Here is a 13,006-nt window from a genome sequence, read left to right as displayed (position 1 = left end):
TACACATTTTCTTTGAAGATATCATGGATTCAAATCTCTATTATCACAATGATAAGTTCCATGAGTCGCAAATGAACTAGGACTCATCTTATTCCGATATTGATGATGAAATTTAGTTAATATATTTCCATTCTATCATATTCTTTTCTCTTACTCCGTGTCTCTGTCTCACCCTTTTTTTTGTGATCCTAACAATTAGTTAGCACACAAGAATATCAATTTCTCCTTTCAAAGCTTTAGCACTTGAAGGGAATGTTTCTCCTACTGGAACAAGAGAACCAATGCTTATTGGGTGATCTTCAACAAATTACCATAGAGAAGCAACAACAACATGAGCAATTGACATTATGAGTACAATAATTAGAAGCAACTACCATGTCTCTAGAACAAGAAGGAACAAGAACTCAAGGAATCCTTAAAGAGCCAAACATTAGTCTTCTCATGAAGTTTAATGGAACACAATCACAATTTAAAGGCTTCCACAACTTGGTATGTTTAGTAATCTAGCATCCTTCTCGATATCCAATTAATACATCTTAAGTGGGATTAGTAGGCATATTTGTAAGCAGTACAACATTAGCCTAGTTTAACAACCAATGGCAAGGATAAGATCAAATCCCACTTATGCATCAATCCTAGCAAAACCCTACCCATGGGAGTCATATAGTACATCTTTTACAAATTCTTCAGCACCAATGGAAATCCATGCAACACATCGTCACGAACCATTATAAAAAAAGGAAAAGCAATGATGTCAAGCAAACCACCAACGTTAGTATTGTGGTGGCTCATGACATATGCAATAAATTATCCCATAGGTCTAGACGCCAAGTAAACCAAGTTGCTACTATTGATAAACAGTCTAGTTCATTAGGGGTATCTAATAATCTTAGCGGTCCAAGCTTATCAAATAAAGTTGAGGTTCGACGTTAATAAGATGATGAGTTAAATGATTAAATCCAACCAAAATAGGAGTTGTTTGGTTGGATAATCCAAGATCTATACATCCCATTAGTGGTTCCATTTCTTCTAAGTAAGTTAATAAGGTGTTCTCTGTTCAAGTGGATGTTAGAAAAACAAGTAATCATCAAGTTCATGTTTTAGCACCACTAGATACCGAGGCTAATTCTTGCTTCATGGACAAAGATTTTGCTCAACTTGATTAGGTAACTCTACGAAAACTTCCTTGTCCAACTTCTGTAGTACTCATTGTTAGAAAGCCCTATTGCTTCTAAAAATATAATAGAAGAGTTTAAACTAGTTTGTGTTGTGCTAGATAATTTGGCATGTCTCATATCCTTTAATATAATTACGAGCTTGAGCATCATAACCCCAAAATAAACTAGAGAAAGCAAGAAATCAAGTATCCTCAACAAAACCATATGCAATCTCAAGCCTCTATTATTATAGAATAAGATACTCAATCTAAGAGGATTTCAACTATTTCATTACAACAATTACGCAAGGAAGGAAGAAAAGCATGAATGTTCTTATTTGCATGATCAATAAAGTCTTCCAATATCATTAAAGGAAAATCAATTTTTTCTCCAACTTTAAAAAAGTATTAAGATTATACAGATGTTTTTGACAATGTAAAAGTTAATACACTTCTAGACATCGACTATATGATTGTCCCATTTTAATTTGCAATTAGGAAAGGAGCCACCATGGGGACCCATCAACAATTTATTTCTATCATGCTCCCGCTTAACAGTAAGAAATTGAACACTCCTTTTACTATCGATACTTCGAATCCTAGCATATGTCTGTTAGGAATAGTACTGAAACAGAGAGGGAATTAGTATTAAGAGATGAAGATTAGTACTAAGAGGAAAAGAGGGTGTAGAACAGTTGAGAAAAAGGAGAGAGGGAGCGAGAGAGAGAGAGAGAGAATGATGATAACAAAAGGATATATTATGTGAAAAGAATATACAAGGATAGCTAGGAGGCTTAAGACTGGTGTTGAACCGATTTGGTTCTCGATAATGCCATGTGCCTCTTTTTATAGTGGCTTTAGGAATACTCTTGACATTTCTAGGTTCCAGAGAAATCTAGAATATATATGGATTTCCTAAGTGAATATGCATTACAATGTATAGCTTAATGGTAAGGCTTTCGCCCATGTGCCACAAGGTCATGGGTTCAAATCCTTTTGAAGCCATACCATGCTAAATCATGACACTACCCCCCCTTAAGACGACGAGTGCTACGAGTCGTCTTAGATGGAGGATCTGGCTTGTCGGGATATTGTCGATGAAAGTCCTCAACAAGAGCTCGCACATTTACCACATTCTCGACTGGTTCCCAAGTACGCTCGCTTGGACTATAGCCTAGCCGGAGTCCCGTGATTACCGCTTCCGTTTTTTTTGCTTCCTCCAATAATTGGGCATTTTCTTCTTTCGTCCGGGTGTGCTGTGCTGTCTCCGTTGCGAGTTTCTCTTCAAGGGTCTTCATTGCCTTTCGGCCGTTGGCCTGGATGTCCTTTTCTCTGTCCGAGGACTGGCGAAGTTCGGCGCAGAGACGGTCAATCTTTGATTCCGCCAGTTGCACGACCCGTTTCGCTTTCGAGGCAATGGCGGTCTGAGCTTCAACTTCTTCCCTCAGGGCTTCGACGACGTTGGTTGTTGGTGGAGCTACATGTTGCGCCATAGTTGCGTTATTTTCCAACTCCGTGATGCGTTCATTGGCCTTTTGTAGCTCGGCTTGGGTCAGTTTAACCTTTTTCCAGACATTTTTATTTTTAATCGCCATATCCTTGGTGCCCATACTAACCTTTGCCAATTCCCTATGAACTTCGACAAGGGCTGCATTTAATAGGGGTAGTTCCATCCCCATTCGGCGTATACTGACGTATACCGGCGTTCCTCTGCCTGCTGACTCTGGCTAACTGATCCTCCTCGTTGCTTTCCGCCGTTTGTGTTAACGCGCGCTCGATCATTTGGTGTGTGCTCCTCGGCCATTCGTTGTGAGACTTTTATCTGTTGCGTTGCCAAGAATTCCATGAGTTCAAAAGTGGTTCCGAACTGTAATAGTGCGCCGAACTCATGGGCCGTGTCCGGAATGTCCGGATACGCTAGGACCTTGCTTTCCGCCGTCAATACGACTTTCCCCCGCTGTGACTAGGCCGTAATGATCGGTTGTGGTTCCTGGATTACTTCGAAGGTGGTGTTGGGATCCATAGCTACTGAGCTGTCGCCCACGTTCGTCGTCTCCGTGGCCGCGAGTGTGTCTTTAACTAACCCACGCCCATCTTTCCTGTCCAGTCTCCGCCGTTTTGGCCTCGGGCTTTCCTGTCATGGTTCAACTTCTGGCTCCTGTGCCGCTTCCTCGGTGCACTCAACCTGCTCTTCCTGTGTTGTTCGCGTGTTCGGCTGGGCAGGTTGGGGTTCATCCTCCCACTTTGTGGTGTCTAACTCTGCTAACCTTCGCTTCGCGGATCGAGGCGGCGGCGTGGGTTTGTTGGGCTGCGGTGCCAACAGACCTTGGGGTGGGAATAGTATTGTCATATACTGTTGTATGATAGGCCTGAGCTTTTTGCCTCCTTGATACGTGTGCAGGCCTTCCCGTAACGCCGGCCCCGTAATGATCCCCCAATCGACCGTACGCCCTTCAAAGGTATCAATGATGATACCTGCCTTCTGCTTGGGCATCCCATATGTGTTTACATGTACGCATCCGACCTCCAACAGGAACTTGGCGATTTCGCAGAAAAAGGGATCTGGGATCTCCTTCGTTCTATATGACTTGGGGGATGACGAATATGGACCGAAATATGTCTGCAGGGATTCCGTAGGAGGGATTTCGAAATGACTTTCACCTAGTGATGACAGGTCCAGTTTTTTCCGGATGGATGAGTTGGTGACCGTGTCGATGTTGAGCTTCCTAGCGATGTCTAGTGTGTCAGGGTGTGGAGGTGCCTCAACGACTCTAATGTACCCATCCAAGTGTTTCTCCACGAGCCATTGACGCAAGGCGGTAGAGATGGATATCGGCATAGTCGGAATAGACTCGTGGTTAATGGGTGAAGACTGTTGGTTGCGGCGAGCTTGAGCTCTGTGATAGGATGGAGAAGAGGGTGAGGAAGGGGAGCGATGAGAGCGATGAGAGTTAGAAGTTTGATTTCTGTATTGTGCAAAAAACCTTCTATTTCCTTCTTTTTGTGGCCTAGGGTTCATTGGTTGGTGAGCCATCGTAGTGCCGCGTGTTCTTGGCCTAGAAGTCTGTGCATGCCTTAAGTCCTTTTAATAGCGTCGCTATCTTCTCTTTTTTTTTTTCCATAACGGTTACATACAATACTATTTTTACACTATAATACAAGTGGGGCCGTCTACTTACTCCGCGGATTCTCCAGCTTTGTCCTGTCCGGAGGGGAACAAGTTAGGTGGCATAGGTCCCAGATAAGGTTTAAGGCGAAACCCATTCACTTTTTGTCGTAACACTTCCCTGGCCAACGTGCCCAGTTGAAACGTGCCCTGTTTGGCTCCTACTATCCAGTACAAGCCTGTCCAGCGGAATCTTAATTTTCCTGGCATATGCCCCATGCGTGTTTGGAAAACTAATACCACTTTTCCAACCGTAAAATCTTTTTCATGCGCATTGCCGGTGTCGGTCCACGAATGCTTTGCGCCACTAATATGGCCATACTGCGTAACCTTGTTTCTCCTAGCTCTAGTAGTTGCTGTAGCCGTACTTGTTCGGATTTGTCCTCTGGTAGCCGGGCTCGTACTTGAATTCGCAAATTGGGTACCTGGAATTCGACTGACATCACGGCCTCTAGACCAAATGCTAGCCTGAACGGTGTTGATTGTATGCTAGTCTTATAGCTGGTACGGTATGCCCATAACGAGCTATGCAACTTGGTGTCCCAATAACACGTTCGCATTCACAAGTGGAAGGATCACGCATAAATGGAAGGGTAAGGAAAATTTTGGTTGATTTTAGGGCTTTTTCAATGATTTTACAAAACACATTGATACCAGTATCATACATGTTCAAACATATTATGAAAAAGGTTAAAAATTCACTATTTTCGTGATTTAGAAGTAACTAAAAAAAGAGGAATTTCAAAAAGTTACATTCTCAATTTATATCACAAACTTTACAACCGATGTTATTTTATAAGAAACGATTTTTTAGAAATCATAAGAATTCAAAATACATGCTTTTATATTACTTAATTTGTTACAAGCGGAATGTAGTTACACTTAATAGCCAAAAATACATTCATGATCATTCCTTTACGGAGAATCACTACTATAACTAATATACAATGACGATTCCTCCTCGTCATCCTCGGATGTACCAATTGGTGCATTATCTTCGTCATAAACCAAATGGTTTGACTCTAGATTATATGTAGTAGATCTCGTTTGCCTTGGACTGGAGCCACCTTGTAGACCTGGTAATTTTTTTTAAAATATATTTATTGTTGACTTCCTTAATCGTCTGGCTTTTGTAAGTGTGAAGTCGTACACGATGATATCCACATCAGAGATATCAAGGGTCGAGGTGTTACAAATGTTTTGCTTCCTCTTCCTACCTCCCCTTCTTGTTGGGCATTCAATAATCTCCAATGTATACTTACCTGTAAAAGCATTTGCACTTCTAGTGTTGTACCAATGAACGTTTATAGACTTGATCGTGTTTTATATTTCATGCATTAGCACTTCTAGAATTTTTCCAACCCAAACTTGGTGGCCATGTGAGTTCTCATTAGTCGGCGTTGCAATCAACATCCCCGTTGTGAACTCTTGCAAATTGCCTTGCCATCTAGCTTCAGCTGCTTTGGTCATCCTTGGTCCCACATAAATGTCTCTTTGTTGTGGATGGACCAAACTGTCATTAATCGCATTTGCTGGTTGCTCCGGAGTTCTATTTACACGATCATGTTGCAGCGACCATGTGAATGGCATTTCCAAATTCCAATTATCACCAAATACACAATTTTTTATAATTCCTTTCTGATCACTATAAAATACATCCCACCATGATGTGTCTTTTTGTGCGGCATATTTCTTGGCGGCTTCAATATGCTTTCTTTTTTCTTCTAAGGCTTGGAGCCATAACCGTTTTTGTTCCGATACCAAGTCACTCTACAACTGTCCTTTCTTCTTAATTGGCATTTGCTTAGCTCCATGGACAATTGTACTCGGCATACAAAGTAATAACTGGCAACCACCTTCAGGTTCCCATGTTGTAGAAGATGAATATTGTTTAGCATACAAAAGTGTAGAACCACTTATTTCATTTTTCTTTATCATAAAAATGTGATTGAAGCTTATATTGTTTAACTGGGCAAGCACTTTAACATTCCCAACACCCCCATCTGATATATATCTCTTAAAGTCATATACCTCCTTCAAGTGTAACACTTTTGGGCGTGGTGTATATGCATCACAAATGACATCAAATAGTTTAGGTAATGTGAAAGCATCATGCCGAGACAACTGTCTGGAGAGTGTGCTAAACATCTGATCTATATGATCATGTGTGTGATCAACCAAAAGAAAATTGACTTTCACTTTTCTAAACAATCCTTGGTTGACCAACATACTTAGATAGCCAAACATAGTTGAATTTTTGTTCTCTCTAGTAGTATTGTCCAATTGAATGTATAGATAGAACAGGGGGGAAAGGTTGGCCCCAAGACATCAAAACTCGGTGAATCACTGTAACTGTTAGGTTAGGGTCATTGTGAACATTGGGGTATGTGAGGTCCAACAGACCTATTATAAGCCAAGCATCCCACCAAGTGCCTTTGAACAAGTCACTCATCATTGACTTCTTTGGGGAGCCTCCGCATATGCGGCAAGCACGTCTTCTTCTCGTCCATGCCATCTATCATTAAGCACATGTATTGTTCGGGCCTCTTCAAACACTTCTCTCTATGATGCACCACTTTCTTTTGTTCTAACGATTGTGCCTCACGATGCTCTTGTAGTAACTTCATACTCATATCCTTTTCCATTGATGTCTTTGCACCTTTAGCCAAACTTTTAAGATTTGCACAAATGGAGCAATACCCCATGCGTACTTTACGTTGTCGTAGTGTGAATCACACACTATGTGAAACATACCAAAGCCTCGGTGGTTCCCACCCGATTCAGACAACGATCTGGAGCCGAAAGGCATGACACCGGTGTCGTGAAGATTTTCGTCCATAGGTGGAAACCGGGGTGGAAAGGGCAAGTCGGTGGTGTGCAACATGTGCACACGTATACTAGGAAATGGTGTATAGAAATAAGAGGGGAAATTTTATCCCACATTGTAAGGTCCCTCCCTCCTTGGGCTATAAAAGGAAGGGAGGGGTCACTTATGAGGGGTTGCCTATTTTGCGTATGAGAGGTATACCACTTAGTCTAGAGTTCTTACCGTTTTAGGGTTAGGGTTTCGTTTAGGGTTTTCATTATTTATCTTCGGTTAGGGTTTTCTCATAGTCGTTTGGTGCGGCCCATGCGGCCACCATTGTTGTAACCATTCGTTGTTTTAATATATCTTGTTGAGTATCTTACCTCTGCCGATCTCTCCTTTATCATGATCCTATTCTCTCTTCTTCTCCTCTTGAGCTAAGCTTCCAAACATATCTTATTCTTTCTCCTCTACTCCCTAGTCCTAGACCCCTGTGGTCCCGCCCCTTCTACACGCACGTGCGTAACAACGCGACATCTTTGGTGAACCCGACGTGAAGGGCGGCAAGGGAGCATGGAGATGGAAGAAGACTTCGACTTCGAAGAGATGATGGCAAAGATCGTGATGGAAGCCGGACGGAAGATGGCGAAGCGAGATGTGGCTCAACAAGCCGTCAAAAGGGTGATCGATCGAGTTGGCCGATTCAATGGGAACGAGGTCCCAAAAATTTTGGGAGCCTACAAGGCAAAGATGGCGAAAGGGGGCGTGGACGAATCGATGCGACTAGAGTATTTTCCTCGAGTGGCGGCCGTATCGGTGCACAAGGAGGTCAAGGAGCTACGAGAAGCTCACGAGTCATGGGAGTCCTTTGAGGGAGCTCTATTGGACGCATAGGGATACGCGAAACCGGAGTGGGTATGCCAGCAACCCGATGGGGAATGGTCAGCAACAACGTGGCCCGCGAGCGGCGGAGAAGAGAGAGCGGTGAGTGAGTACGCACTACCGCCGGAAGAGAGCTCAACGCAAAACGGTTCGGAGGAGCTCGACCTAGAAGCGCTAATAGGGAGGCATGTGAGCTTGTGAAGGGGAAAATCGAAGCCGGAGAAGGGCTTATTATGGAGTCGGGCCGGAGGTGATCGGAGGATGTGGAGGAAGAAGCCTCCCTAAGCGTAGAAGACGGGGCCTATACGGAGGCCGGAAGAGCGTACGACGACGACATGGGAGAGGGTGCAGAGCAAGCGACCCTCTTGCCTTGCGGTGAAGGGACGGACATGGAGGCCGGTAACTACGGATTCAGGACATGGTGGCCCGAAACATCGAGTGGGGAGGAGACAAGCGGCGGTGCCGGGTCCTTACCCACACCGATTCTAGAGACTCCGGCATCCGGCCCGAGAGCCGGTGTGAGACCTAGAGTGATGAACGGTGGCGGCGGCAAGGCGGGCAACCAAGACGACAACAAGGAAATCGAGGAAGAGGAGGCGGCAAGCATAATCGAGGCTTCCGCGATCGGAGATGGGGTAACCACGGACAATGACATCCGGATAGAGGTGGCTACGGACATAACGAGCGGCGGTGCCGCGACCTTACACACAGTGGTCCTAGAGGCTCCGGCGGTTGGCCCGAGTGCCAGCGTGAGTCCTAGAGCGACGGGCGGTGGCGACGGCAAGGCGGGCAGCCGAGACGACGACATGGAAGAGATGGCGGCAAGCGTAATCGAGGCTTGCGTGATCGGAGGTGGGGTAGCCGCGGACAACGACGTCCGGACGGAGGCGGCTACGGACACAACGAGCGGTGGTGCCGGATCCTTACCCACACCGATCCTAGAGGCTCTGGCGGTCGGCCCGAGTGCCTGCGTGAGTCCTAGAGCGACGGGCGGTGGTGACGGCAAGGCGGGAAACCGAGACCAAGACGACGACGAGGAGAACGAGGAAGAGATAGCCACAGACCACGACGTCCGAACGAAGGTGGCTACGAAGATGACATCGGTGAGTAACGGTACCGGGACTTTTCCCACACCTATTCTAGAGACTTCAGCGGTCGGCCCCGAGAGCCCACGTGAGACTGGAGAGCGGAAGGTGGCGGCGCCAAAGCGGACGATCGAAACGACGACGAGGAAGGTCATAGCGGACGGAGGCAAGACCCCTCGACACCGGGGCCGGAGACTTCGGCTATTGCACTCGAATGCCAACGTAAGACCGGAGTGAAGGATGATGGCCGTGAGGAGGCATGTCCCGGAGCGAACATGTGCGAAGATGAGGATGCGAGGCACGGAACGGGCATATACAAGAGGACTGACATAGAGGTCGGGAGCGACAAAGAGGAGAGAGTCGGGGACCGACTCGACCGGAAGACGAAGCGGAAGAAGAGTGAAGTGGGGGCCGGTCAACCGGGCCCAAACCGAAAGAAGCCGGCAAGACCGGGATTGTTTGATCGACTCCTTACCGGCCGGTTATGGTTACGATGGGAGCCGGTGAGAGAGAGAAGGAGGATAACCGGTCATGACGAGTACGGATCGGTGAGAGGCCGAGAGCAAGAGGGACCCTCCCCGCCTATTCTAGAGACTTCGGCGGTTGCGGATCAACATAAGACCGGAGAGACGACGGGTGGCGGCGGGGAGTCAGAGACCAAAACGGACGAGGCTACCAGAACGGGTACCCGGTGCGTGAAGACGGACGAGCACAACCAAGATGGCAAGCCGGGGTCGAGAAGGGCTACGGCAACGAAGGGAGAAGAGGCCGACGCGGAGGTCGGGACTACGGCGGGAGAAGCGTGTAACACGAAGCATGCATTACGGCGTAAAACGGAGCATGCACTACGGCCGGCGAAGGGCCAAGAAGCAAGCATGCAGCCGGAAGGGCGGCAGCGAGTGACTGGCAACGGCGGACCGATCGAGCCTTTGAGAGGCTAGCACGCTGCAAGAGACGGAGCGGTGAGTTGCCGGGATCGGCGGATGAACGACGAGAGCGGAGGATGGTGCACGGAGAGCAAAGAGTTATGCATCGGGGAGAGAAAAAGCGACGTCCCAGAGGACGTGCGGGGCCAAGCGGGCCAAGAGGGTGCGAGTCGGGATGAAGCGGTAACGAGAGCCGCGAAGAACCCCAACACGAAGGTCGGGATGACGATACACTCTACTACGAGAGAGCACAGAGAGTAAGGGAGAATCGAGGTGCGCGTAATGGGGTCACCTAAGGACCAAAGAATGAGCGTGCATTCGAGGGAGCCGCAACGAGTGACCGACGATGACGGTCGGAGGAAGCCTTTGGGAGGCAAGCGCGGGACGACGGACGGTGCGACGAGACGCCAAGATCGACGGAATGAGATGAGCGTGATCAGCATGAACGAAGGATTGTGTCTAGGAAAACAAAGGGGATGCGTGGAGAACGGAGGGTCACGTACCGTGAAGGGCAGACGGGGCATCCCGAAGGATGTGTGTGACCGAGTGGGCCAGGCGGACCAAGAGGGTGTACCTCGGGGCAAAGCGGCAACATCGGAGGTTGCGGGGGACACCGAAGATGAGTGCACCGACACGGATGTCGGGGAAGCAACGTACCTTTTCGAGAGGGTACGCGGAGCGAAGCGTAGTGCGAGACGTGCGATGTGGCCGCGTAAGGGCCGAGCGACGAGCACGAGGATGATCAACCACGAAGTGTTAGTCGACAGTGCTCGGCCACAACCGAGGAATGGGATCAACTCACAGAAAAAAACCAGGAAATAGGAAATGCACAAAACAATAGAGAGAAAGGTACACTGGATGTTTTACGTGGAAAAACCCTAACTGGGAAAAAACCACGGGAGTTCTCAAACTCCAACTATCACTATGAACAGAGATGTACAATGGTGAAGCTTCAAGGCAACAACCTTGAGCTCATGTCTTCGCCACAGGCGGCGGTAGTACACAGAGGCAGCGACCTCTTCGTCTCTCTCTCTCTCTCTCTGTCGGCTGCTCTCACTTCTCATGAAAAATTGAGCAACAACAAAACTGTTTGCCCTAAGTCATATTTATACACATATGACTTTCGGGCTATTTACAAATATAGCCACAAGGGCTCTTGGCAAACATATTTACAAATATGTCCCCGCATCCGGATCTCTCTCCGGGTACATTCGTCATCCGTCTCCGTAACCGGGGTCTTCATCATCCGGATCCGTATCCAGGTACTCTTCATCCGGCTTCATGCCGGGTACTCTTCATCATCCGGATCCGCATCCGGGTACTCGTCATCCGGCTTCATGCCGGGTACTCTTCATCATCCGGTTCCGTAACCGCAACCGGGCTTGCCGTCATTCATCTCCGGACATCCCATCCGGAGGGACCGTAATCCCAACAAACTCCCCCTTCACTTCGGCATGGGATGTCTCTCCAGTCCGATCCTCTTCCGGCATGCTTCCAGCTTGTCGGGTGTGAGCACCTTGGTCAGCATATCCGACCCGTTCTCGTCCGTGTGGACCTTCGTCAGCACAAACTCCTGGTCTTCTATCCTTTCCCGGATCCAGTGATATCTTCGCTGGATGTGCTTCGTCCGGGAGTGATAGGCCGCGTTCTTCGCAAGGTGGATGGCACTCTGACTGTCGCAGTAGAGTCGGTACTCCTCCTGCCGGATACCGAGCTCTCTAATGAAGTCCTTCATCCATATCATTTCCTTGCCGGCTTCAACAACCGCCATGTACTCCGCCTCCGTGGTTGACAACGCAACCGTCTTCTGCAGCCTCGACTGCCACGAAACAGCTCCCCCTGCATACGTCATCACATACCCTGATGTGGACCGGCTGGTATCTACATCAGCCGACATATCCGAATCGGTAAAGCCGTCGAGTTCGGGCTTACCGGAGCCGAATCGGAGGCACACGTTTGCCGTGCCCTTCAGGTATCGGAGTATCCACTTGACCGCGTTCCAGTGCTCTTTGCCGGGATTGCTCATGTACCGGCTCACCACACCGACTGCATATCCTATGTCCGGTCTCGTACACACCATGGCGTACATCAAGCTCCCGACGGCTGAGGCATACGGCACTTTCATCATATCCTCCTTTTCAGCCTTTGTCTTGGGACTTTGCTTGCTGGATAGCTTGCAGTTTGTCGGGAGGGTCGATCCGACCGGTCTTGCTTCCGACATGTTGAACCGGTGAAGCACCTTCGTCACGTACTTCTCCTGTGACAGCCACAACTGCTTCTTCTTCCGGTCCCGGATGATGTGCATCCCTAGTATTTGCCTCGCCGGACCCAGGTCCTTCATTGAGAAGGTTCGGTGAAGAGCCTTCTTCAGCATCCGTATCTTGACCTGGTCCCGTCCGACGATCAACATGTCGTCCACGTACAGGAGGAGTATTAGAGAGTCTCCTCCTTCGAACTTCTTCACAAACACGCAGTGGTCGGACTGCGTTTTGAGGTACCCTTCGTCGGTCATGAAGGAGTCGAACTTCCGGTACCATTGCCGGGGAGCCTGCTTCAGTCCGTAAAGGCTCTTCTTCAACCGGCATACCAGGTGCTCCTTCCCTTTCTTCTCGAATCCTTCCGGTTGCTGCATGTAGATCTCTTCTTCGAGGTCACCGTGAAGGAATGCCGTCTTCACGTCCATCTGTTCTACCTCGAGGTCCATGCTTGCCGCTATGCTCAGCACCGTCCGGATGGAGGTCATCTTCACTACCGGGGCAAATATCTCGTCGAAGTCGACGCCCTTCTTTTGCTGAAACCCCTTCACCACGATCCTGGCTTTGTATCTCGGGGGGTTTCCGGCATCTCCCGGTTTCAGCTTGAACACCCACTTGTTTCGAAGTGCCCGCTTTCCTTTCGGCAACTCCACAAGTTCATATGTGTGGTTCTCATGCAGGGAATCCATCTCGTCCTGCATGGCACTCAACCACCTGCGGCTCTGGGTGT

Source organism: Azolla caroliniana, unplaced genomic scaffold, assembly GCF_043228905.1.
Source record: "Azolla caroliniana isolate FFs.n. ecotype wild unplaced genomic scaffold, voAzoCaro1.0.p SCAF_15, whole genome shotgun sequence".
In the NCBI taxonomy this organism is placed as follows: domain Eukaryota; kingdom Viridiplantae; phylum Streptophyta; class Polypodiopsida; order Salviniales; family Salviniaceae; genus Azolla; species Azolla caroliniana.
This window is presented reverse-complemented; position numbering follows the sequence as displayed.